The sequence below is a fragment of the Chiloscyllium punctatum genome, chromosome 36 (genome assembly GCF_047496795.1).
Source record: "Chiloscyllium punctatum isolate Juve2018m chromosome 36, sChiPun1.3, whole genome shotgun sequence".
Lineage (NCBI taxonomy): Eukaryota > Metazoa > Chordata > Chondrichthyes > Orectolobiformes > Hemiscylliidae > Chiloscyllium > Chiloscyllium punctatum.
The window spans coordinates 68308056-68335110 of record NC_092774.1 but is presented as its reverse complement, the minus strand read 5'-3'; the positions used below and the strand labels follow the sequence as shown (position 1 = coordinate 68335110).

Sequence of the window (27055 nt, the reverse complement as noted above, 5' to 3'; positions counted from 1 at the left end):
ATTGCGGATGCTGTATATCAGAAACAAAAAAAACAGGAATTGCCGGTGACCCTTCCATAGAACTGATGGTGATCGGGAAAATGTCGGTTTATATGGGAAAGATATTGTGGGAGGAAGGCGGACGCAGTAAATAATAGATCAGGACAGAGCCCAAAGCGAGGGAAGAATTTTTGGACAGGAAAGGGAGTTGATAACAATCTGCGTGGGAGGGTGAACAACAGTAAATGGAGACTGTCCGTAGCTAAGAATAGGTAGTGTGTAATGACAGACTATGTGATAACAAGGCTTGGTGAGAGTGGAAGGGACGAGGATTCTATGGAGTTCAGGCCCTAGATTTATTGAATTCGATATTGGGACCGAAAGGATGTATGGTCCCCAAGTGCAATATTTGGTGCTCTTCGTTCTGCTGGTGCTGAGCTTCGCTGGAACACTACAGCAAACCTGAGACAGAGAGGTTGGCCAGGGAACAGGGGAGGGTGTGGAATTGGCAGGAAACTGGAAGCTCGGGGTCTTTTTGCGGGCAGGACGGAGATGTTCTGTGCAGCAGTCACCCAGTTTACGCTTCATTTCCCCAATGAAGATGAGACCACATTGTGAGCAACAAATGCAGTAGACTGGGTTGTGGGAAGTGCAGGTAAAGTGCTGCTTCACCTGGAAGGTATGTTTGGGCCTTCGCATAGTGAGGAGGGTGCAGGTAGATGGGCTGGTGTTACACATACGACAGTTTCAGGGGAAAGTGCCTTGGGACGATTGGGGTGGGAATGGGAGTAGGGTTGATGGGAATGAAGGAAGAGTGGACCCAAGGTATAACTCCTGCCCATTTACTTATCCGTCAAATAGAGAAATGTATTAAGTGTGTACAAGGAAATTTTCTCAATAATAATCTAGATGTACATACTGGGGAGAGTGCAAAACCTAAGGGCCAGCAACCATAATTCAATTAACATTAGAATAGCGATTGAAAATAATGTATCAGATCTAAAAGTTCAAGTTCTAAATTGGAGGAAAACTCAGGTATTCGGCAAGATCCTTCAAAAGCTGATTGGGGGCAGATGTTCGCAGGTTAAAGGACTACTGGAAAATGGGAAGCCTTCAGATATGAGATAACAAGAGTCCTGACAGTATACTCCTGTTAGGGTGAAAGGAAAGACTGGTATGTTGGGGAACGCTGGATGACCAGAGAAATTGACATTTTGGTTAAGACAAAGAAGGAAGCATATGTCAGGTATAGACAGAGAGATCGAGTGAATCCTTCGAGTATAAATGCAGTACGAGCATACTTAAGAGAGAAATCATGAGGGCAAAAAGGGGACATGAGATAGCTTTGGCAAATAGAGTTAAGGAGAATCCAAAGTGTTTTTTATAAATACATTAAGGACAAAAGGGTAACAAGGGAGAGAATAGGGCCCCTCAAAGATCAGCAAGACGGCCTTTGTGTGGAGCTGCAGTAGATGGGGGAGATACTGAACAGATATTGTGCATCAGTGTTCACTGCGGAGAAGGGCATGGAAGATACAGAATGTGAGAAAATAGATGGTTACATGTTGAAACAATGTCCATATTGCAGATGCGAAATTGCTGGATATCTTGAAATGCATAAAGTTGGATAAATTCCAAGGACCTGATCAGGAGTACCCTAGAACTCTGTGGGAAACTGGGGAAGTGATTGCTGGGCCTCTTAGTGAGATATTTGTATCATCAATCGTCACAGGTGAGGTGCCGGAAGGCTAGAGGGTGGCTAACGTGGTACCACTATTTAAGAAAGGTGGTAAGGAAAAGCCAGGGAAGTATAGACCAGTGAGCCTGACATCCGTGATGGGCAAGTTGTTGGAGAGAATCCTGAGAGACAGGATTTACATGTATTTGGAAAGGCAAGAATTGATTAGGGATAGTCAGCATGGCTTTGTGCTTGGGAAGTCATATCTCACGAACATGATTGAGTTTTTTGAAGAAGTAACAAAGTGGATTGATGACGGCAGAGTGATGGACGTGATTTATGTGGACTTCAGGAAGGCATTCATCAAGGTTCCACATGGGAGACTGGTGAGCAACGTTTAATCTCATGGAATGCAGGGACAACTAGCCATTTGGATACAGAACTGCCTCGAAGACAGAAGACAGAGGGTGGTGATGGAGGGTTGCTTTTCAGACTGAAGTCCTGTGACCAATGGTGTGTCGCAAGGATCGATGCTGGATCCACTACGTTTTGTCATTTATATAAATGATTTGCATGTAAACGGAGGAGGTATAGTTAGTACGTTTGTAGATGACACCAAAATTGGAGGTGTAGTGGACAGCAAAGAAGGTTACCTCAGATTTCAACGGGATCTTGATCAGATGGGCCAATGGGCTGAGGAGTGGCAGATGGAGGTTAATGTAGATAAATGTGAGGTGCTGCATTTTGGACAAACAAATCAGAGCAGGACTTTTACACTTAATGGTAAGTTCCTTGGAAGTGTTGCTGAACAAAGAGACCTTGAAGTTCAGGTTGATAGTTCCTTAAAAGTAAAGACGCAGGCAGATTGGATGGTAAAGAAGGTGTTTGGTATGCTTTCCTTTGTTGGTCAGGGCATCGAGTATCGATGCTGCGAGCTGATGTTGCAACTGTATAGAACATTGGTCAGGCCACTTTTGGAATATTGCATGTAATTTTGGTCTGCTTCCTATCGGAAAGATGTTGTGAAAGTAGAAAAGGTGCAGAAAAGATTTACCAGGACGTTGCCATGGTTGGCAGGTTGAGCTGTAGGGAGAGGCTGAGTAGCCAGTTTTCGCTGGAGCATCGGAGGCTAAGGGGTGACCTTATAGAGGTTTATAAAATCATGAGGGATATGGATAGAGCAAATACACAAGTTCTTTTCCCTGTGATGGGGAGTCCAGAACGAGAAGGTATAGTTTTAGGTAGGGGAGGGGAAAGATATAGAAGGGACATAACGGGCAACCTTTCCACGCAGAGGGTGATGCATGTACGGCATGAGCTGCTGGAGCAAGTGATGGAGGCTGTATAATTACAGCATTTAAAATGCATCTGGATGTGTATATGAATAGGAAGGTTTTATGAGGATTTGGGCCAAGTGCTGGCAAGTGGGACTCGATGAGGTTAGGGCATCTGGGCTGCATGGACGAGTTGGACCGAAGGGTCTGTTTCCGTATTGTACATCTGTGTTACTCTGTGAGATTCCATGGGATTCTTTGCCCAAGACAGCAGTTGAGACAGCTTCATGAAGTATATTGAAGGCACAGTTGGATGGGTTTTTGCATGGAAGGGGAATTAAGGGCGGTCGGGATAGTGCAGGTTGGTGGAGCTGTGATCTTAATGAATGACGAAGTAGGATTGACCAAATGGTCTACTCCTGCTTCTGTTACTATGAATCTGTAACACTGCGTTTTCCGCGGCAGGAGTTTTCCCACGGCACAAAGGAGGTTTTCTAAAATAAATTTAAACCCCTTGCTTTACTTGAACTCAAACTGCATTGACTTGGAGGTGCATGGGAGCTTGTGGCTCGTTGGTCTAGGGGTATGATTCTCGCTTCGGGCTTTCAGCTGTGGGAACATGCGAGAGATCCCGGGTTCAAATCCCGGACGAGCCCTCGTTTCTTACATTTCCTTGTGCAAAAACGGCCAATCAATTTTCTCAAAAAGCAGCTTCGTTAAACGAGATCCGACTGCTTGGGTGGGGCAGAGCTGCCATTACAATGAACGTGGCAAGGGCAACACTAACTCAAACTGAACACAAGCTTTGCTTGTGGGCGTTTGGAACGCGTTGCCAGCATAGGAGGCAAGGTAGATTCATTTCAAATGCGTCTGGATAAATGCATGAGTCGGGGGTCAGGGGTCGGTGGGGGTCGGTGGGGGTCGGTGGGGGCGGTGGGGGCGGTGGGGGTGGCGGGAGTAGAGGGATACAGATGCTTAGGAATTGACCGACAGGTTTAGACAGGACATTTGTATCGGCTCAGGCTTGGAGAGCTGAAGAACCTGTTCCTGTGCTGTAAATTTTCTTTGTTCTTTGTTCTATATGGTGTATATCTGATATTGTTGGCTGTTGTAAAAGTTTCTTTGCAATTATTATTCACCTTCTAATGTAGTAATGGAGTTACGTCATTTTTTGTCTTTTTTTTACTTTAATAGGTCAGCAGGAAGCCATTCAGCATCTTTACTGGCTTTCTTTTCTCAAGCAGCCTTAACATTTCATTTTCATACCCTTGATTCAGCTCCATTTCCAGCATCTTTGTAGGCAGTTTGTTCCATGTTTGGGAGAAGATTTGTTGCTCCTGTGCTCATTGTTGTAGTAATAGCAGTGTTGTCCCAGTCGAACTCATGACGAGCAACGTGAGTTCGACTGGGACAACACTACTATTATAGGACAAGCCAAACAGAGAACAACCAGGGAATTCCGAGAGGCATGGCACTCATCCACTGATTCAGTCAACACACACATCGACCTGGACCCAATATACCGGCCACTGCAGTGGACAGCTGGAACTGACAACCGGAAGCGGCAGGTACAAATCATTCTAAATGCCGGAGGAAACATCACAGAAGCGCTTCACAGGAGGCTCCCAAGCACCGAGGATGTCACCGAGATAGGGGAAGAAACGTCTTCAACACAAATTCCCAGTTCGGTGAACAGAACCACAACAGTTTGTTCCATGTTATTGTCACTGAAATTAAGTTTTCCTCCATGCACAGCTAAGCCGACCTGGCTGCAGGAGGGTTTTCAGGTTTCTGTGGTCTGGATAATATGTGATCAGCAGGCATCTCACAATCTACAGGAATTGCCACCTATGTTATGTTCATTAACTGTACTGACAGTGATCACTTAGTTTGTGATTTTTCTTCGCAGGAAGGCGTGTAGAAAGAAATCTGAAAGCAAATGATACATCAACTTCTGACAGAGCCACTTGATTCATTGAGACTTGAATATCAGCAGCCATTCCAATCAAGAAGACGTTTGCTTTTGTTTGCTTGAGAGATTCTGGACACTGGTGCGGCAGGAAGAACACTGAGACACCGGAGTGAGGGAGATTCAGTGCGCTGACTGTGAAAAGTGCTGCAAACCAATTACTCAGATTGGGGGAATCAAAGTCTCACCCCTCACGGTGGGAAAGGCTATTGTCCCCGTTCTGTTTGTAATTTCAATCCCAGACCAACACAAGGAAAGTTCCCTCCAAAGGGGAAACCGTGCAAATGTGGGGACGGTGGGAGAGGATTCCCTTCCCCATCCGTGCTGGAAAGCCACAGATGCATTCACACCTGGAGAGGCCATTCACCTGTTCAGTGTGTAGGAAGGGCTTCAGTCGGATCTGCCATCTGCAGACGCACGAGTGGGTCCACAAGTGAGAGAAGCCATTCACGTGCCCCATGAGCGGGAGGGGTTTCACTCAGTCAGCTGCACTGCTGACCCACCAGCGGGTCCACACTGGACAGAGGCCATTCACCTGCTGTAAGTGCCGGAAGGGATTCACCTGCTCCTCCCACCGGCGGGGGCACCAGCGAGTTCAGGTGCTATCGCAGGGGGATTGAAGGAGCGATGGCCGAGTGCCAAGTGCTTATGCACGAAACGTCAATTCTCCTGCTCCTCGGATGCTGCCTGACCTGCTGTGCTTTTCCAGCTCCACACTCTCGACCCTAATCTCCAGCGTCTGCAGTCCTCACTTTCATCCAGTAAGGGGTGAATGTCTATTCCTAGTCTTTTAGATCTATTAAAATCTTTCCCCTTCACCTTTACCCTCTAGTTTTGGAATACTTCTATCCAGGGGAAAGGACAGAACGTTCAGAAACCAGACAAAATGTGGAGGCACAGGGGGAAAATTCAGCAAAAAAAAAATGGCTTCGGCATTTTTCTCTCGTAATCTTATATTTGTCATGATCGGGAGGTACCCGTGTTGGACTAAGGTGTATGAAGTTAAAAATCACACAACAGCAGGTTACAGTCCAATAGGCTTGTTTGGAAGCACTAGCATTCGGAGCGCTGCTACTTCATCAGGTGGTTTTGGAATATAACATCGTAAGTTCTTAGTCTTACGATGTTATACTCCGCAATCACCTGATGAAGGAGCAGGGCTCCGAAAGCTAGTGCTTGCAAATAAGTCTGTTGGACTATCACCAGGTGCTTTGTGATTTTTTAACTGAAAAGTTAGTAACAAATTCCTGCACACTGAGCATGCTCCGCGGTGTCAGCAAAGCACTGTGCATGACCGCCAGTGTTAGCAAGCACTGCGCATGACCGCCAGTGTCAGCAAGCACTGCGTATACTCTTGGGAGTGTGCGAGCACCTTTCCATGGAGCAGTGTGGAACCTTGGAGGACCAGAAGGAGTCTGGTCCTCCTGCCAATCAGAGCCGGCCATTGTCGAAATGTGGAGATTGGACCGTGAGCTCTGAAGCTGCAGCTGCTCTTTTCTCTCTGCATAAGATTAAACGTCATCCCAGACTGTAACTTTCTTCGTCTGTCTAACATTTGTGAGTACAACAGTGTTTTTCTTTCCACTTTTTCATTCTGGGGTTCAATTGTTGACTTGCAGCAATTGAAAGGAAAGAGTGAACCGAGGGAGGGGCCAGACTCTGGAAAAGTTGATCCCGGTCTGTGTGTCAACTTGGAAACACATGGCAAATGCAGTACCACAGTGTGAAGTTATAGCCTTTGCAGTGTAAAAAGAAAGCAGAAAGGAGATGCATGGTTGAAATGGTGCTATGTTGAGATGTGGCGAACGTTAGATGCTGGAGATCAGAGTTGAATATTGTTGTGCTGGAAAACCACAGTAGGCCAGGGAGCAACTGAGGAGGAGGATGAGGAGAGTCGACGTAACGGGCACGAGCCCTTCACCAGGAGTGATGTGTGGACAGACAAAGGGTCGTCAGCGTCCTTCAACACCAGCCAATGCCAGTTGTCAGAAAGGTGCAGCAAGCAATGAGCAAAGCAAGTGGTATATCAGCAAGAGAAATTGAGTTCAGAAGTGGGGATGTCTTTCTGCAGTCAGGTCCGCTATTGAATGTATTCAAGGCTGAGCTTACGTGACTTTGAAGAACAAAGAAGTTATGGGAAAAGGTAAGAAAATGGTTTTGAGACCAGTACAGAACAGTTACAGAGTCATACAGCACAGAAACAGACCATTCAGTCGAACTAGTCCATGCTGACTGTGTTCTGAAACTAAACTGGTCCCACCTGCCAGTGTTTGGCCCATATCCCTCCGAACCTTTCCTATTCATGTACTTATCCAAATGTCTTTTAAACATTGTAACTGTACCTGCATCCAGCAACTTCTCTGGACATTGATTCCTCACATGAACTACTCTTTATCTTCTAAAAAATGGTGCCCCTTATGTCTTTTTAAAATATTTCTTTCTTCATCTTCGAAATTTGCTCCCTAATCTTGAACACCCACACTAGGGAAAGAATACCTGCTGTTCACCTCATCTACACCCCTCATGATTTTATAATCCTCTCTGAGGTCACCTCTCAACCTCCGATGCTCCAGTGAAAAACAGAACTGTGTGGCAGAGTTCATGTATATATTGCCTTGTATGGTATTTTGTAAATAACATTCGTTTGGTGGTTGTTTGTATAGGGTATTTCAGGTTCATTAGACGCTGTTTAAGTGTGTTGGTAGGTTTATGGGCGACCATGATGTTGAGAGGGTTGAGTTGTCTGGACATCATTTCACAGATGTCGTTAATGTAAAGTAATGTGGCTAGGGTTTCTGCAGACGTTGTGTCTGCTTGTGTCAGTTTGTCGATATGAAACCGACACCCTGGGATTATTGGGTCGGCAAAAGTGCGGATTGCAGGTGCTGGAAACCAGAGTTTAGATCAGAATGGTGCTGGAAAAGCACAGCAGGTCAGACAGCTTCCGAGGAGCATGAAAATCGACTTTTCGGGCAAAAGCCCTTCATCAGGAATTGAGGCAGGTCCCCTCCAGGGTGGAGAGATAAATTGGGGGTGGGGGTGTGCTGGGCCGAAAGTAGCATTGGTGAATGTGGGTGAGGATGGAGGTGACAGGTCAGAGAGGAGGGTGGAACAGATAGGTGGTAGATAGATAGATAGATTGATAGAGTTCTTGATTGATCCATTCTTTCCTGTCTGTTTTTTGTGGGTTTTGAAAGCTTTCCCAATCCTCTGAGTGAGTATTGGAGTTGGAAAGTTATGTTATGGCTGTACAGGACATTGGTAAGACCACTTTTGGAATAGTGAGTTTAATTCTGGTCTCCCTCCTATCAGAAAGATATTGTGAAATTTGAAAGGGTTCTGAAGCACCAATGGGCCCACAGAGGGGAACAGATAGATTGGCAGGTAGGACAGGTCATGAGGACAGCGCTAAGCTGGACGTTTGGAACTGAGGTTAGGTGGGGGAAATGAGGAAACTGGTGTAGTCCACATGGATGTCCTGGGGTTGAATTTATCCGAGGCGGAAGATGAGACATTCTTCCTCCAGGCATCGGGTGGGGAGAGAGCTGCGATGGAGGAGGCCCAGGACCTGCATGTCCTCAGCAGAGAGGGAGGGGGTTTGAAATGTTGGGCCACAAAGTGACGGGGTTGATTGGTGCAGGTGTCCTGGAGATGATCCCTCAAGCGCTGTGACTTGACTCTGCGAGGGGTCTCCAGTCTCCCCAATGTAGAGGAGATCCCATCGGGAGCAATGGATACAAGAAATGACATTGTTGGATACACAGGTGAACACCTTCTCACGACCGTGGCCCGGATTCGATTTCCGGGCAGGGAAGACATTTTCCATAGAGCTGACAGGCTGCATCTACGTCTCCCTGGTGGCCCGGGTTCGATTCCCGGCCAGGGAAGCAATTTTCAGGGGTAAAGTCTGCCATTCTTCTAAAATGTGCTGTGCAATTGTTTATTTATCTTCGTAGTCCCTGGGTGCTGCGGTGTGTCGTGGCTCATTGAATCTGTGTCCTGATTCAGATTGCTTTGTATGTGTCGTGATCATTGCTTCTTTAGGAAAAATCTTGTTTCGCGTGCGTTGTTTTCCAGTCGACGCTGTTTTGAATTTACCATTGATGTCGGCTCTGCTGTGACATCTAGAAATGGCACTTTGTTGTTGTTCTCCTCTTTTGTGAATTTGATGCCAGTAAAGAGATTGTTGATGGTGTTGTAGGTTTCCTCTAATTTGTTTCATTTTGTGATGACAAAAGTGTCATCACTGTGGCGGACACAAAGTTTGGGTTGGGTCGTTGGAAGGGCTGTTTGTGCGAGTCTCTGCATTATTGCTTCTGCAAGGAATCCTGATACTGGTGGTATCATGGGTATTTCGTTGATTTGTTTGTAAGGCTTGTTATTGAATATGAAGTGGGTGGTAAGGTACAGTTCCACGAGCTTGACAGTGTTATCTTTGCTGATGACGTTGGTGCTGTGTTTGTGTCTTTGGTTCTTCGAGTAGTGTCTTCAGTTTTCTTTGGCCACGTTGATGTTAATGGATGTGAAAAGAGCTGTTATGTCAAGGTATAACATTATTCCATCCTCTTCTATCTTAGTGTCTTTGGTATGCAGGAATTCTTGGATGGAGGAAATGGAGTGGCGTGAATCTTCGACTTGGTGTTTACGTCTTCATTGGAGGTCTTTGACTAGTCTGTATATTGCTGTACCAAGTGGTGAGACTATGGCCTGAGGGGGGATTCTGGTTTTAAGAGGAGGAGAACAACAACAAAGTGCCATTCTTAGATGTCACAGTAGAGCGAACAGTCAATGGGGTACTTCAAACTAGCATCTACAGAAAAACAACACACACAAACCAAATACTTAACTACAGAAGCAATCATCCCAACACTCACAAACGAGGCTGCATCAGGACATTATTTCAACAAGCCACTACATACTGCAGCACGGAGAAACTACGAAGAACAGAAGAGAAATAGGCATATAGTGTATTTTGAGGAGAACGGGTACCCAATAAACCCAGTCCGCCGATTTCTCATTGATGCTTCCAAGCTGACTCTCAAAAATGCGGGTTGTCCCTCCATTCTTTCCTGTTTGTTTTTTGTGGGTTTTGAAAGCTTTCCCAATCCTCTGAGTGAGTATTGGAGTTGGGAAGTTATGTTGTGGCTGTACAGGACATTGGTTAGACCACTTTTGGAATAGTGTGTTTAATTCTGGTCTCCCTCCTATCAGAAAGATATTGTGAAATTTGAAAGGCTTCTGAAGCACCAGTGGGCCCACAGAGGGGAAGACGCCCTTCTGCTGCCCTGAGTGTGGGAAGGACTTCAGTGATTCCTCTGCCCTGCTGACGCACCAGTTGGTCCACACCGGGGAAGGCTGTTCTCCGGCCCCAACTGCGAGATGGCCTTCAGCAGTTCTTCCCACCTGCTGTGACACCAGTGGGGTCCACACTGAGGAGAGGCCGTTCTTCTGCCCCGAGTGCAGGAAGGGCTTTGCTCTTTCCTCTGACCTGCTGGCCCATTGGTGTGGTCCGCATGGGGGAGAGGTCGTTCAGTTGCCCTATGTGCAGGAAGGCCTTCAGCAATTCCTCAGCCCTGCTGAGGCACGAGTCCATTCACACCAGGGAGAAGCCTTTCTCCTGCCCCGAGGGTGGGAAGAGGATTACCCGCTCCTCCACACTGCGGAAACACCAGCTGGTCCACACGGGGGCGGGGGGAGGCCATTCTGCTGCCCTGAGTGCGGGAAGGCCTTTAGCAATTCCTCCGCCCTGCTGAAACAATAGTGTGTCCTTCAGCAGGGGGAGGTTCTTCAGCTGGCCCGAGTGTGGGAAGAGGTTCATGTTTTCTTGCAACTTGCGGAAGCACCAGCGGGGGCGCTGCTGCTCATTGAGTCAGGGTCTGCACATTGCCACTGAAATGATCCCGAGAATCCTAAGACTGCAAGACCATCGGAGCAGAAGGTAGGCCATTGGGCCCATCGAGTCTACTCTGCCATTCGTTAGAGACAAAAGTCGTGCTGATGCGATTTGCTACAGTGTGGAAACAGGCCATTCGTCCCAACAAGTCCACACCAACCCTCCGAAGAGTAACCCATCCAGACCCATTTCCCTCTGACTAATGCATCTAACGCTATGGGCAATTAAGCATGGCCAATTCACATGACCTGCACATCTTTGGTTTATGGCAGAAAACAGGATCACCCAGAGAAAACCCACGCAGACACTGGAAGAATGTGCAAACTCCTCACAGACAGCCATCCAAGGCTGGAATCAAACCTGGGTTCCTGGCGCTGTGAGGTTGCAGTGGTAACCACTAAGCCACTACATATTGCAACCCGAAGCTGCAAGCAGAAGTTTGGGAGAACACAGCAATTCAGAATACAGTTGATGAGGCTGCACCTGGAATATTGTGATCAGTTTTGGTCCCCTTGGTGTTCTGACTTCAGACTTCTTCAACTCTGGGTTTGTGTTAAACTTGATGGGATACTTTGTCCAACTCAGCATATTTAAACAGAATCTCTCAGAGGGATTCATTTGAAACTTTTCAGGAGGTGAGGTCAATAAGAATGAACTATTCCAAGTTACTTGGACTCTATTTTAAACTTACATCAGGACCAGTAGTCAGAGACACGTACAGCATGGAAACAGACCCTTCGGTCCAAATTGTCCATGCTGACCTGATATCCTAAATTAATCTAGTCCCATTTGACAGCACCTGACCCATATACTCTGGCAGCTCATTTCATATAAGTACCACCCTCTCCATGAAGAAGTTGTCCCTTTAATATATTTCGCCTCTCACCCTAAACCTATGCCCTCGAGTTCTGGACTCCCCCATCCCAGGGAAAAGACCTTGTGTATTAACCTGTCCATGACCCTAATGATTTTGTAACCTCTATTATGTCACTCCTCTGCCTCTGATGCTGCAGTGAAAACAGCTCCAGCGTCTTCAGAGTCTCCCTGGAGTGCAAGCCCGACAACCCACAGCAACATTACCATAAATCATTTCTCATGGAGAAGCAAACGTTTCAGTCCTGAAGAAGGGTTAATACCCAAAACGCTGACCACTCCACATTCTGGTGCTACCTGTCTTGCCTCATCAACGTCCTGTAAAACTACAACATAACTTGCCAACATCGATACTCAATTCCCTAACTGATGAAGGCCAGTGTGCTGAAGGCTTTCTTCACTGCCTTGTGTACCGATGTTGTCAGAGATATAAGACCTCCATTAAACTGATCCACAATCCAGCTGCTGGTAGCCCAGAAGCAGAGTAATGCTGCGTGAGTGTGCTGGGCAAATAACCCAGAGGTCGATGGGTCAAAACCATGTGATTCTATTGCTCAATGTCTCTGTAAGCTGCTTTCATATACAAAGGCCCTCTGTTCTGTATCTTGCCTTTGCATCTGCTTCCCAAAGCTTCTTTAGTGGAGGAGTGGCTGTGGCAGCTGGAGCCCAGGAATTCAACGACCACCCGGAGCTGGAGGAAGGTCCAAGCTCCAAGAAACGGGGGGTAAGTCTGGAAGCTGGATTTGCTCAAGGCTTGTATTTTTAACTCATTTAAATGGTACCTACTGTATGGGGCTATGGTTTACTTTAAAACCGAAGGATCATATCAGAGTGTTTATATTTAGCAATGGTAGTTGGTAAAATACACTCCCTGGAGGAGCACCTTCTATGATGCTGCATTTCTTGCCGAATGCCCGACCCCCATTTCTTAACTCCGATATTGATTTTATATTTTTTTGGTCAAATTTAATTTCATTTTAATCAGACTTGGTATTCACTATGTGCTATTAATTTGTTTGTTCGATTAATTTCAGTCAAAATTAATGCTGTAATTTCATTTTTGATGTCAGAGTTTGACATTAAATGTGCAGGTGTGAATACCAGTAAGTTGTGAAAATACATCAAGAACTTGTGGTTTACAACAATAAGAGCAGTTCACTGATATTCATGGCTTTGTCTCATTCGGGAGTGATGATTCAAATCTGACCAACAAACCGTTTCATGCAGTCATCCAATTTAATTAAAATTTTCTTTTCTGGCAGGCTGAGATTTATGCAATCTATGTATAAGATTATGTCCATTGCTCGCAATATGGTCTCATCCACATTGGGGAAACTGTACGCCAACTAGCGGAACGTTTCAGGGAACAGCTCTGGGACACTGAAACTAAACGCCCGACGGCCCTGTGGCTGAACACTTTACCTCCCCCTCCCATTCCACCAAGGACATGCAAGTCCTGGGCCTCCTCCACTGCCAAACTCTTGCTACCCGACGCTTGTCGAAAAAACACATCATCTTCTGCCTTGGGACCCTCCAACCACACGGTATCAATGCAGTTTTCATCAGTTTCCTTATTTCCTCTCCCCCACCTTGTCCCAGATCCAACCTTCCAATTCGACACCAACCTCTTGACCTGTCATACCTGTCCACCTTGCTTCTCACCTATTTGCTCCACCCTCATCTCTGACCTATCACCATCAATCCCTACCTCCATCTACCTATTGCACTCCCAGCTGCCTTCCCTCCAGCCCCACTTCCTTCCTATTTATCTCTCAGCCCCCTTGGGTCACCCTTTATTCCTGATGAAGAGCTTATGCTCTAAACCAAGACTGTGATGAAGCAACATCCTCAACAAATAGGAAATAGCTCCCAAGTCAGATTTCATTCCCTCTTCTGTTTCCCTTTTCTTTCAGAAATAAGGAATGTCTTTTCCTTCCACTAGAAAGTGGTCTTCCCCTTTGCGCTGTCTGAAGTGTTATCCCTCACCACTCCTTCAGACACCTTTTAAGAATCCTTTCAACCTGTTTTTCTAACAATTGTGGAGATGACCAAAAGCAAACATTTCACTCCTCCTCAATGTCCCATTTCTCCTCCTATGAGCCATTTTGTCATGTTGACTATGTTACAAGCAGCCGAGTGCACTTGGTTTCTGAATTGAAATTTGGCCATTGAAGTGAACAGGATTAATATTTATCGATGGCTAGCTGTGTTTGCACTAACTGTAATTATCCACCAATACGATGTCTTTTGTTCCACCAAAACTGGAAGCAATGATCTGTGTTTATATTGCAGTCGGATGTAGAAAATCATCCCAGCGATCTTCACGTTATTATAGTTTGCTGAGGCCATAACAGCATTGCGTGGCAGTTTGATGTGACTAAAACATGGATGGCAATCTCTAGATTATGTTGTAAAAATATCAGTATAATGTTATTCACACCCCGCCGTCACCAACTGAACGAACAGTCTGTGTTTTACTTCTCACATTGCGGGGAGCTGAGCATTTACCCAAACAATGGGCACACCACCTCCCTGACACAGTGTTCACAAATCAAACTGACAGCAAAGATTCACGTGTGATCAAAAGTTACTGCAAAGAAGATTTGACACGACCGATATACGGAAAGAACGTACTCGTTTCTTGATTTGAAATGTAAGAAGTTGATTGCAGTGAGCCTGACGTGATTTGAACACGCAACCTTCTGATCTGGAGTCAGACGCGCTACCGTTGCGCCACAAGCTCACGGACGGCTCAGGGCCTCCTTTCATGCTTAAGGGAAGTAATCGCACTACAAAAATTTCACGTTCATGTCTGTTCTGTTGGGGGGGAAAGGGGAAAGTTAACTGGACACTTTATTCTGGGAGATGGTCATTCCTCGACAGACAAAGCCTTCTGACTGGGTCAGTGGACAGGGTCAGGAGGGTGTCAGCACAGGTCAGACAGATAAAGGGGATCTGAGAGAGGTCTGCACGAGTGAGGAGCTAACTGGCTGCGTCGTGGGATTAAGAACAATGTTGGGGAGGGGGCAGTGGTGGTCAGGGAGAGAATAGTGGCAGGGATTGTCACCATTCTCTGCAGTTGACAGCAGAAGACCAGATTGCCTGGTGCCAGGATTTGGGAACCGGTGTGCTCAGGGCTGGAGACACGGAAAAGGGAGGTTGCAGCAGGCGTGGTCTAACAATGTCAGGAGGAGAGAACCTCTGCTGAAGGCTAATGAGAAGTCAGAAGCTACAAAGACATAGCAGAACTTCAAAGCTTTGGGTGGTATTGTGGCTCAGTGGTTAGCACTCTGCCTCACAGTACCACGGACTTGGGTTCAATTCCACTCTCATGCAGCTCGCTGTGTGAACTTTGGCATGTTCTCACCTTTGTGACTGCATGGGTGAACTCTGGGTGCTCCAGTTTCCTCCGACAGTCTAACCATCTGAAGTTTAGGGTGGATTGGCCATGCTGAAGTGTCCAGGGATCTGCATCCTCGGGTGGGTTAACTGTGGGGAAAGTGGGTGGTTGGAAGGTCAGTCTGAACTTTATGGGCCGAATGGCCCGTAGGGATTATATGAATCTACCGTCTTAGCCATGTGTCTATTGAGAAACGATTGCCCCCAAGTCTGCTGTTAATGGAGTGGGTTCCAGTTCATGGAACACTGACACCATTCCTGGGTAAGGTGGGATTTGTGCTGTCACTTTCCCAACCCACTGTCCCCATGCATTCTCTCTCTCCTCACAGTCTGAACTCACCAAATCTCTCTGCCCAGCCATTCTCTCTCTCTCCCCCTCATTTTCTGCCCCCCATTCTCTGTCCCCAAGTCTTTCTCATCCCCTCCACTCTCTGTCCCCTGTCCATTTTCTCTCTGTCTCTCCCCCGACCCTTTGCTCCCCTATCCATTCTCTCTCTCTCTCTCTTCTCCCCCAGCCTCTGCGCCCCTGTCCATTCCCTCCCCCCCCCCCCCCCCCCCAATCCTTTCTCGTATCTCGAGCCCTCTTTGATTGCTGTATCAAGCCCTTCTCGGGAAAGAGAGAGAATGGATGGTGATGAATCAACCTGGAAGACAGGGGTGCACAAGAAATGGCTGATTTTAAAATTGAGAACAGCTGAAATGATATACTCAGAAACATTGTTAATGTCTAAAAGCATAAAGCTGCAGACATGTTGCTGAAACTTGCAATGAATTAGGCGGGTAAAGTCATACAGCACAGAAACAGACTCTGCAGTCCAGCTCACCCATGCTGACTGGATATCCTAGATTAATCTCGTGACCCATTTGCCAGGATTTGACCCATATCTCTCTCAACCCTTCCAACACACATACCCAACCAGATGCCTTTTAAATGTTATAATGGTACGAGCTTCCATCACTTCCTCTGGTAGCCCATTCCACACACGCACCGCCCTCTGTATGAAAAAAATACAAATCTATGCCTTCCTCACTCCCTAGTTTTATTTGTACTGATACCTTCGGGGATCTCTGGACTTGGACAGCAAGGTTCCTTTGTTCCTCAGCACTCTGTAGGGACCTACTATTTATTGATTACTTTCCTCCATTATTACATTTCCCAGAATGCCTGGAGATTAAATTCCATCTCTCTGTCCCATTTACCAGCTGATTGGTATCAAACTGTGGCCAAAGACCATCCTCCTCACTGTCAATACCACCACCTTTGCAGAGATTACTCCTAAACAGGGGAGGGCAGCACTGTCTCCAGCTAAGCAGAGGGAATTGTGTGTGGGTGTTGTGGGGGCTTGGAAACTTTGCAAGCTCCCTTTCCTTCATTTTTTAATCCCACCAAATCCATGTGGTTTCAGTTTTTATAACAGAAAACAGCACAGGGTTGAATTTTAACTTACCACTGGCTGAAACTTTGTCCTGCCCTCTAACATCGGAGAGTAAAACACTTTAGTTCCCCTCCCCTCCCTCCATGTGTAACACAGAGTTGAGGGATTGGCACCGGTTGTTATTTTGTGATCTATTCCAAATGAAATTTTATCTCTGCGCAGGTGCAAGTGAACAGTCTGTTTTTGTGCTTTCTGCGAATCAGGCTAGCAGCTTTTAAATCCTTATGTTAAGCAGCAGAAGCAAACAGTAGATCAGCAATTGTATTTTGAGAGTGGAAATTCTAGCCCTGGTAATCCCGTTGGGTCAACAGAGGGAGAGGGAGAGGATGTCACATCTAAAGTGCATACAGAAGAGTTGTTACACTTGTTCAGTCAGTTGAGTTGGTTCTTCCCTCAGATGTGACTGGATGTTGCTTTTCATGGATCATAATTAAACTACAACGGAACACATTAAATTCAAGGAATTCAATTGAAAGGGCAATTTGAGTGAATAAATGGAAAACTGCTTAAAGATTGGCTCCTGGTCTTTTACTTCACCAATTAGAAGTTGTTGGTTTGACAGCTCTCCTAATCATAGAATCCCTACATTGTGGGAGCAGGCCATTTGGCCCATCGAGTCAACACTGACCCTCCAAACAGAATCCCATCCAGACTCACAAAAATGTGCACCGCATGTGTGCAGAGAAGGGGATGCTGGGAGTGAGTGGGATGCTTTCACCACCACCATCTCCTTCCAAGACCCAAACATCCCCACAGCACCACCTGTCCATTCCTCCACCACCACAGTGCCTCTGGCCTTAACCCCTGCCAACCACAGTGCCATTGTCCATTCTCCCCACCACCCACAGCATCCCCTTACATTCTACTCGCCACCCACAGTGCCCCCTGTCCATTCTCCCCGCCACCCACAGCACCCAGTCCATTCTCCCCCACAACACACAGCATCCACTGACCATTCTCCTTGCCACACACAGTGCCCCCTATCCATTCTCCCCACCACCCACAGCACCCAGTCCATTCTCCCAGCCACCCACAGCATCCCCTGACCATTCTCCTTGCCTCACACAGTGCCCCTGTCCATTCTCCCCACCACACACTGCATACCCTGTCCATTCTCCCCCACCAACCACTGCACGACCTGCCCATTCTCCCCTGTAGCACCCACAGCACCTCCATCCATTCTCCCCCGCCAATCATGGCTCTGCCCTCTCCATTCCCCCGTGCCACCCACGGCACCCTTGGCCAATCCCTCGCCACCTCCGGCACACCGTCCATTCTCTTTCTCTTTCTTTCTCTCACCCCCACCCTCTGCATCCCTGTCCAGTCCCTCTTCCCATCTTCTGACTCCCCATGCGTTTTCTCTCTCCCCCACACCCTCTGCTCTCCATCCCTCTGTTCCCCCATCTATTCTCTTTCTCACCCCACGTTGCCGAGTTTCCTAGCCCACCTTGGCAGTGGCCGGGCCGGGCGGCCGTCAGCTCTGGCTATTGCAGCCCCCGACTCTTTGCAGTGGTCCGCTCGCCGACACCCCGCCACGTGCACGGGTCAGTGACGCTGCCAAACCGATTGCTGGTCTCGTTTCCGCCTCTGCTTTTCCTCGGGCAAAGCTGCTGCATGCCTCGTGACGCTCAGCGGGCGACATGGTGGAGGAGATCCTGCCTCGGTCGCTGCGGTGCGTGGGGGCACGCATCGCCTCTTGGGCGGCCTTTTTTCCCAATAGACATATGTTTCCGCTGGCCGCACCAGGCTGGTGCTCCCCACAGCTTCCCGCCACCCTGCTACGCGCGCACACCGGCGTGCAGGTGGGTGCTGCTAATGTGGGAAGTGTATGTGCGGTCTGGGTCGCTTTCCTCTGGCGAGGGAGAGACCGAAAACAAACTCAGACAACTCTTAACGGTGGATCACTCGGCTCGTGCGTTGATGAAGAAAGCAGCTAGCTGCGAGAATTAATGTGAATTGCAGGACACATTGATCATCGACACTTTGAACGCACTTTGCGGCCCGGGTTCTTCATGGGGCCGCGCCTGTCTGAGGGTCATTTGGCATTTAATCGCACTCGCCTTGGCTGGAGAGAGCGCGGCTGGGGTGTCGCAGAGGACCCATCCTCTTTGTCCCCCTAAGTTCAGACTCCGCAGCCCTCTGGCATCAGAGCACTTGGCCTTTCCCCGCACCCTGCACATTCCATTCGTCAGGCTCGACGCCATCCCCCCGCCAGGGAGCGCGGCCTGGCGTCCGTCTGTGTCGTGGCAGTGGGGCCAGTACGGCTGTTCCCGGTCCCAGAATGGCTGTCGGTGGTTCACACGGCGACGTGCACCGCTTCGTCTTTGGGACACGGAGCTGCCTCAAAATGTTGAGCTTCCTGTGAGGTCCGCCTAGGCTCTGCACGTCCGCACTGCGTCTGACTCTCGGTTGGCTGGCAGTAGAAACAGTGAAGGGAGCCGCGGAGGTCTGGTGCTGGTGCGCTGCCGGCCTCACCGTGGAGCTCGCCTGTTTGACACGCTGACCCGACTTGATGCTTGATCGATTGAGAGTGATGAGAGGCACAGACCGTGTCTGGGAGCTGCAGGCCGCCCGTTGCTGCAGCCGCCCGTCTCGTGGTTCGTCCTCAGACTTAAGTGGCCGGTGGGGCGTCTGATCCTGTCTCCCCTGCTGGCGCTGAGTCCCTGGCTGAGGGAGGAGGTTATCATCGAATGCTGTGACTTCGACGGTCGCACGTGCAAGGATCACGGGCTTTTGGCTCTCCCGTTCAGTCCACAAGTTTCTGCTCGGTCCTGCCACCGGTCTCGGGAGGCACGGAGGGGTTAGCGGCCGTGGTGTGTGCACGGTCACCGTGCAGGCATACCTATCATGCCACCAGCCAACCATCGAGAGGACGGCGGAACATCGGGCTATCGGGGGCCAAGTCGCCAGAAGGCCACCGCTGTGTCTTCCATACCCTGTCACCGTCAGCGTGCCTTCCTCAACTCGTCCGGCTCGGGGCCGCTGGGTTCAGGAGCGGCGTCGCCCGCCGGCCCCACTGAAGGCCGTGCCATTCTGCGGCTGGTGATCGATGTGCATGCCGTGCCTGTGCGACCATTCCCCACTTGTGTCTCAGCACTTCTCTCTCCCTCTCTCTGACCGTCGGGCAGTCTCTGTCGGCTGGCGCCTCGCACGTCCTCGGCGGCGAGTCGTCACCACTGTGCCCGGGCCTCTGGCAAGGCAAGAATCGGGCTGACCCTTCCGCTCGAGTAAGCTGCCGGCACTTCCGAGATTCGCCTCCCGCCGTGGATGGGGAAGGGTCTCCGGTCCCGTGAATTTGCGCCGAGCACGTCCCCGTGCGTCGTTGGTGGCATGGGCGGCCACTCGTCGACGCCATTGTTGGCAAGGGTGGTGAGCGACGTGCGGGTGGCTGGCTCTCTGACCGTCACGGCGTCGGCCAAACCCCCCTCTGCGGTGAGACATTGCACGCCCACTAAGAGGTGGGGGCGTGCACGCTGGCGGTGCGGACTGGCCATCCTCTGACTCTGGGTACGACCTCAGATCAGACGCGACAACCCGCTGAATTTAAGCACATTACTAAGCGGTGGAAAAGAAACTAACCAGGATTCCCTTAGTAACTGTGAGTGAACAGGGAGAGCCCAGAGCCGAATCCCCACTTGCCTGACGGGCGAGGGAAATGTGGCGTATAGAAGTGCTTTCTCTGATGGTGCCCAGATGCCTAAGTCCTCCTGATCGAGGCCTAGCCTGAGGACGGTGTGAGGCCGGTGGCGGTGCGAGGCTCGTCGAGATTGTGTCTTCTTGGAGTCGGGTTGCTTGTGAATGCAGCCCAAAGTGGGTGGTAAATTCCATCTAAGGCTAAATACTGGCACGAGACCGATAGTCAACAAGTACTGTAAGGGAAAGTTGAAAAGAATTTAAAGAAAGAGTTCAAGAGGGTGTGAAACCGTTAAGAGGAAAACGGGTGTGGTCCGCGCAGTCTGCCCGGAGGATTCAACTCGGCGGCTCCAATCGGTCACGTTGGGGTCTGGCGGATCTCCTCTGCTGGGACTGCTCCCGGCATGGGCACAGCTGTCGCCGGGCGCATTTCCTCCGCTGGTGGTGCGCCACAACTGGCTTCGGGTCAGCTTGGAAGGCCGGTGGATTTAGAAGGTGGCCCACTGCTCCTTGGGGCGAGTGTTACAGCCCCCAGGCATTATCCATCGCCGCACCGCCTTAGTCGAGGGAAGGGACCACTGCCACGCCCTCCCGCCCCCCTCTGGGGGTGCGTGGAACCGCGTGTGGCGAGCGGGCTCGCCATGCTCCCGGTGGGTCTGTCAACCGGGGTGTAATGTCCTCAGTGCGCCCCAACCACGTCCTGCCGCCGAGTCGGGTCGAGCCATGCTGAGCTGGCGCCAGAGGGCCCTTCCTGTGGATCGCCCCAGCTGCGGTGCCCGTCATCCTACCATGGCAGACGGGTGGCCTTGGCTGGCCACCTTAGTAACTGACGTAGCACTGCTGCGGACGAGGGGAATCTGACTGTTTAATTAAAACAAAGCATCGCGAAGGCCACAGGTCGGTGTTGACGCGATGTGATTTCTGCCCAGTGTTCTGAATGTCAAAGTGCAGAAATTTATTGAAGCGTGGGTAAACGGCGGGAGTAACTATGACTCTCTTATCCCCTCTCTTGGGGGATGTGACTGCAGTGTTTTTAAGGTTGTTGGTCTCCGACCGGTGACTGCATAGTCACCTTTGTGATTTGTTTATATGTATTTTGTCGATCACAAAGTAAGGTCGAACCTCCACGTGGTTCCCCCTGGTAACGGCCTGTATGAGGAAGCTTTTGCCGGGAAGGTGATTTTAAATTGTTTTGTGGTTGTTTTAGTCTGGTCTTATCAGTGTTTTTCCCATCGTTTTTATCTTTGGTCTGAACTTGATTTCACCAGTGCTATACGCCACTGGCTGTTATTATTGTTTTCTCCATCGTTTGAGCATTACTCAGACAAGGCCGGCTAATACGACCTCCAGAAAAGATAAGAGACGGCTGGTGACCATTCAGTCCGGTTGAAACCAAATTTGGCAGAGGCGATTATGGCCAATTCCAAAATTTCCAGTTGAGTGGGAGACCGGGAAAATAACCGCCCCCCACGGTTGCTTTTGGCGGCTCCATGCGCTAAATGTATGAGCCAAAAACGGACTGGGCAATCCGTCTCGACTCAGACTCAGACGGAAGAGACCATAAGAATTATTCCGGTAAGGCTGTCCTCGGGCAGGCACGAGGGAGCTGTTAACATTGTCCAGAATAATCAGGACAGAATTCGAAGGGAAGGGCTTGTAGAGGAGTCCCCTCGACAGCCAAGTCCATTTAACAGCCGGATGATTTTAAATTCAAATTTTAAAGGGCCATTTGTTTTTAGTCGATGTGGAGATTTAGAGAGCAATGAGGAGAGGTACAAAGGAAGAATTATTCACCCGGTAATTAAAGAAACAGATAAACTAGAGTTAATAATTAAATACCCTAAAAAGATTTTAAATGTAATTATTGTAATAATATCTACAATACCACAGGGGTGTTTAGGAAACACTTGAAAATATGTAAGGGAATTAAATCAGTGAGGATTAGGTGCAGTAAATGCGATTGGGAAGGGAACTATCAGGCGGTAGCTTGCCAATATCCAAAATGTAAGATGAGTGATAATGTTAGTAGTAGTAGTAATCGTACCAGTAATAGTAATGAAGGAGGTGGATTAGAAAAATCATACCAGTGTGAAGGATGCCCGTTAAAATTTAAATCAGCCAGAGGGTTGGGGCAACACGAAAGACATGCTCAACCCATCTTGAGAAATGAGAGAAGGAAAGAAGGGAAGACGAAGAGTAAGGATAAGATAGATAATAGAGAGGGAAACAAGAGGGGAGTATGGTCTAAGGAAGAGGTGGAAACGTTGCAACAACAAGAAGTAGAATTTAGTGGCTGTAAGAATATTAATAAAAGTATTGCAGAGAGAATCGGTTCCAAAACCGCTAAACAAATTTCGGATAAAAGGAGATTATTGAATAAGAAGAATAAAACTAGCGATAATAATACGGGTATAGAATTAGAAATGATCTTTAATAGTAATGACAATAATGAAATGCAAGATAGCGATCTGGGGTCAGATCGGTTGTTGGAGGAAGAAAGATTGAATGAACAGAGGGACCAGGAGAACGCTAATATTATGGATTGTCAAGATTATAATGGTAGGTCGATATTAGAATTGATAAAAATAATTGAAGATGACCTGGGTAAGAATAAAGGTGTTAATAAGGATCAGGAGAATATTGTGGGTGTAAGAATGAATAAATTAAGAAAGAAAAAGGACGATGGGACAGGAAAGAAGGTAACTCATATTAAAAGAGTAAGTTTTAAGCTAAGGGATAGTGGGCAAAGAAAGAAGAAGGGAAACAAAGCTAAGAAAAGATATAGTAAAAAGAAGGGAGAATTTAAAGAAATGCAAGTTCTATATAAAACTAAGAGGCAGTATTTAGCAAGAACCCTAATGGGGGGCCCCAGTTAAGAGTGAATGTCCCCTGAGCAAGGAAGAGTTAGAGGAATATTTTAAGGAAAGACTAACAAATTTGAATGAAAATAATATTTTAAGGGGTTTTACTAAATATAAAAATCAAAGTGAGGGATCCTTGAGTGGCATTCTGACTGGTCCTGTGACGGTGGAAGACGTGGATCTGGCAATGAACGTGAAAACCGCTGCAGGGCCGGACAGGGTAACACAAAGAAATAATTAAGATATTTAATAAGGATAATTTATTATTTCCTCGACTATTTACAATTTGGATAAAAACCAATAAAATAGCAGATCAGTTAAAAATGAGTAGAACGGTTCTGATCCCTAAGGTGAGCACAGAAAATGAGATAAAAGATATAAATAATTGGAGGCCGATTATTATAGGGCCAATTATGATTAGAATTTTAACAAAAATCGTTGCAAATAGACTTAGTAAATTCATAAATCTGAATAAAAGGCTGAAAGGATTTATGACTGGCGTAGCGGGATGTGAGGAGAACATAAAAATCCTGGAAAATATTATGAAAGGTTCTAAAAAGAATAAGAGGAATTTAGCTGTGGTTTTTGTAGATTTAGTGAAAGCCTTTGATACCGTCGGTCATAGATTAATTATTACAGCATTGAAAAGATTCCAGCTCCCGCAAATTTTTATTATACGAATTGCAAACTTATATGAGAATACTTTTACTCAGGTGGAAGGTTTTAAATGCAAAACCGGAAACATTGACATTTTAAGAGGAGTAAAGCAAGGTGACGCATTGTCACCGATCCTTTTTAACATTGTAATGGACCCATTAATTAGTACTATCGAGAAGAAGCAGAACGGGATATTCTTAGGATTAGACGGAAACAGTTTTCATTGCGCAACATTAGCGTTTGCTGATAACACAGCGTTAATTAGTCAATCTTATGAGGGTATGGTTTACAATTTAAAATTGGCCGAAACGTTTTGTAATAACACGGGAATGGAAGTGTACATAAAGAAAACTAAAGGATTTTATCTTACTTATAGAAATAAGTCTTTTATATTTAACGATAAAATGAATTGGAAGTTAAATGAAGGGGTTATACAATTCATAGAACTGGGCAACACGGATAAATACTTGGGTGCTAAAATAGATCTGTGGATTGGAGTTAGTAAAGCGGACTGGGCGAGCCAATTGGATACCTGGATAAGGAATTTTTAAAAATCACCTCTTAAACCGGTACAGAAAATAGAACCTTTAAAAATATATTTTATTCCTAGACTGTATTTTTATTTAACTTTATCAGACGTTTCTATTAATTACCTTAACAAATTGGACAATATTATTAAAAGCGCAGCGAAAGAGATCTTACACCTTCCGCAATCCATCACGGACGGAGTGCGTTATGGATGAAGCAGATACCATCATACCATCATCCCTTGTTGCATGTAGCATGCACTTTAATTAATTAATACCTAAAATTACACTCCACCAATTAACCTAAGTGATCTAAAACAGTACAATTTTATTAATAAAATCTTAAAATGTAACTCTAAATTCAAATCAGCGATTAAAACTATTTAAAATACTATTTAAACTACTAAAACATATATAAAAAAATTTAAAACCACACTATTTAAACTATTTTTAAAAATACGTCGATCGGCGATATTAAGAGTTCATGAAAATCCTTAAAAGTTCGAGGGTCAAAGATAAAGTTAGGTTTATGATATTTTGTGAAAATGATTTAAATTTTACAATCCCGAGGCCTTTCAACTCCGAATTCTTCTCAAACCACTTCCCTCGAGCTCCTATCACAAACCCATAAAAAGATATCTTTCCTCCGCCAACGAGGCCCATTATCTCTTTACCGAAGTGACTATATTTCTTTATCTTCTCCTCCCATGCCAATTCGAGGGAGTTTATTTGAAGGTCCGTTCTGACTGACACGTCCACCACCACGATTTGCTGTTCCTTCTTAAAGATTAAGTCCAGTATCCACAGTTTTCCAGGCGTATCTTTAACTCGCGGCTCTATATATATAGTCCACCCGTTTATCCTAACAAAACTAACTAGTTCTTCGGCTAACCTATTGTGCCTTTTAACTCTCATTTTCTGGACGTAAGGGCACCATCCAGAAATATGCGCAAAAGTTTCCGAAATATCATTCCAACTTCTGCAATTCTTAATGTTAAAAGGCCTGCCATAAGACAAAGACGCCCGCATTGGAAATAAATTAGTTCGGAACAAAATTGAATTAATGACTTTCAACGTCTTCATAAAAGATAATTTTGTCAACCAATTATTTGATGCACTATCATTCTTATAATAATGGACACCTGCCCTTTGACAGGGGAGGGCCATCCATCTCTGTATCTCCACAGATCTCCAGTTTGCATAGGTAGTACTCGCAAACTCCTCCATCCCATCTTCACTATCTTCTGTGATGGTATCGTCTTCATCCAATTGTCGATTAATGTTAGGATTCCAGATCTTTTCCATAACCTTAATTTACTCCATTTATGCATTTTCTCCACTACACTCTCACCCTCAAACCGAAACGAGGCGTGCAATATTTCGTCATCAGATTTATGGAGCGTCTCATATTTCCTCACAATCGATATTGGAATAAACGTTAACAGTCTATTTAACGCCAGGCCTCCATTACGGGCTTTAGCATAACGCACTCCGTCCGCGATGGATTGCGGAAGGTGTAAGATCTCTTTCGATGCGCTTTTAATAATATTATCCAATTTGTTAAGGTAATTCATAGAAACGTCTGATAAAGTTAAATAAAAATACAGTCTAGGAATAAAATATATTTTTAAAAGTTCTATTTTCTGTACCGGTTTAAGAGGTGATTTTTAAAAATTCCTTATCCAGGTATCCAATTGGCTCGCCCAGTCCGCTTTACTAACTCCAATCCACGGATCTATTTTAGCACCCAAGTATTTATCCGTGTTGCCCAGTTCTATGAATTGTATAACCCCTTCATTTAACTTCCAATTCATTTTATCGTTAAATATAAAAGACTTATTTCTATAAGTAAGATAAAATCCTTTAGTTTTTTTTATGTTCACTTCCATTCCCGTGTTATTACAAAACTTTTCGACCAATTTTAAATTGTAATCCAAACCCTCATAAGATTGACTAATTAACGCTATGTCATCAGCAAACGCTAATGTTGCGCAATGAAAACTGTTTCCGTCTAATCCTAAGAATATTCCCTTCTGCTTCTTCTCGATAGTACTAATTAATGGGTCCATTACAATATTAAAAAGAATTGGTGACAACACGTCACCTTGCTTTACTCCTCTTAAATTTCAATGTTTCCGGTTTTACATTTAAAACCTTCCACCTGAGTAAAATTATTCTCATATAAGTTTGTAATTAGTTTAATAAAAAATTGCGGGAGCTGGAGTCTTTTCAATGCTGTTATAATTAATCTATGACCGACGGTTTCAAAGGCTTTCGCTAAATCTACAAAAACCACAGCTAAATTCCTCTTATTCTTTTTTGCACCTTTCATAACATTTTCCAGGATTTTTATGTCCTCCCCATATCCTGCTATGCCGGTCATAAATCCTTTCGGCCTTTTATTCAGATTTATCACTTGACTAAGTCATATTCGCAACGATTTTTGTAAAAATTCTAATCATAATTGGCCCTATAGTAATCGGCCTCCAATTATTTATATCTTTTAACTCATCATCTATGCTCACGTTAGGGATCAGAACCGTTCTACTTATTTTTAACTGATCTGGAATTTTACCGGTTTTTATCCAAATTGTAAATAGTCGAGGAAATAATAAATTATCCTTATTAAATATCTTAATTATTTCTTTGTGTTACCCTGTCCGGCCCTGCAGCGGTTTTCACGTTCATGGCCAGATCCACGTCTTCCACCGTCACAGGACCAGTCAGAATGGCACTCAAGGATCCCTCACTTTGATTTTTATATTTAGCAAAACCCCTTAAATTATTATTTTCATTCAAATTTGTTAGTCTTTCCTTCAAATATTCCTCTAACTCTACCTTGCTCAGGGGACATTCACTCTTAACTGGGGCCCCCC

At 46.3% G+C, this 27055-nt stretch overlaps 1 protein-coding gene and 3 non-coding genes across 4 annotated transcripts in view; 2 read left to right on the top strand and 2 right to left on the bottom strand.

Moving 5' to 3' along the window:
* Positions 1 to 27055, bottom strand: part of LOC140460632 (uncharacterized) — a 1198404-nt gene that overhangs the window by 534777 nt on the left and 636572 nt on the right. The gene's annotated exons all lie outside the window — the stretch shown is intronic.
* trnap-cgg (transfer RNA proline (anticodon CGG)) lies at positions 3498 to 3587 on the top strand. The gene is given in 2 exon segments: positions 3498 to 3533; positions 3552 to 3587. It is a non-coding gene; the product is annotated as a tRNA-Pro (tRNA).
* Positions 14338 to 14409, bottom strand: trnaw-cca (transfer RNA tryptophan (anticodon CCA)). Its single transcript has one exon. It is a non-coding gene; the product is annotated as a tRNA-Trp (tRNA).
* Positions 18387 to 18539, top strand: LOC140461181 (5.8S ribosomal RNA). Its single transcript, XR_011954501.1, has one exon. It is a non-coding gene; the product is annotated as a 5.8S ribosomal RNA (ribosomal RNA).